At 39.6% G+C, this 470-nt stretch overlaps 1 long non-coding RNA gene across 1 annotated transcript in view; it reads right to left on the bottom strand.

Annotated features, from left to right (window-relative positions):
- Positions 1–400: 400 nt before the first annotated feature.
- Positions 401–470, bottom strand: part of LOC104865366 — a 7,757-nt gene continuing 7,687 nt past the window's right edge. The window contains exon 3 of the long non-coding RNA XR_781131.1: positions 401–437. This is a non-coding gene — a long non-coding RNA (uncharacterized LOC104865366). The remainder of the gene's footprint in view (positions 438–470) is intronic.

Genomic DNA, 470 nt, shown 5'->3' with positions numbered 1-470 from the left:
CAAGCCACCTCAAGAAGAAAGACTCTAAGCGGGGTGCCATGGTGCACAACCTGGAGATTCAGCTACTCCAGAGGGATGAGGCAGGAGGATCACAAGTTTGAGGCAATTTCCTGAGACTGTATCTCAAAATTTAAACAATAAATAAATAAAGCTGGAGCTGGAGCAGCCAACTTGTTTAGCATGCAAGAGGCCCTGGGCTCAATCTCAACTATTGCAGAAAAGAAAAAACAAAGCAAAACCAGAGGCTCCGTTTATTAGAATGGAATCAAATTGATACACTCTAGTTAGGCTGAGTTTTTAATCACAGTTTTCCCAACAATTCGATTATTTTTATTTGTATAAAAAAAAAGGAGATAGAGAATTACCATATGATGCCGGGGATTTAGCTCTGTGGTTCTGCTGCCTGCCTCTCAAGAGCAAGGACCTGAGTTCAATACCTGCTACCAAAAAAAAAAAAAAAAAAAAAAATA

Source organism: Fukomys damarensis, unplaced genomic scaffold (genome assembly GCF_012274545.1).
Source record: "Fukomys damarensis isolate Sample0158 unplaced genomic scaffold, DMR_v1.0_HiC HiC_scaffold_14, whole genome shotgun sequence".
In the NCBI taxonomy this organism is placed as follows: domain Eukaryota; kingdom Metazoa; phylum Chordata; class Mammalia; order Rodentia; family Bathyergidae; genus Fukomys; species Fukomys damarensis.
The sequence above is the reverse complement of the archived record's forward strand: the minus strand, read 5'-3'. Positions and strand labels throughout refer to the sequence as shown.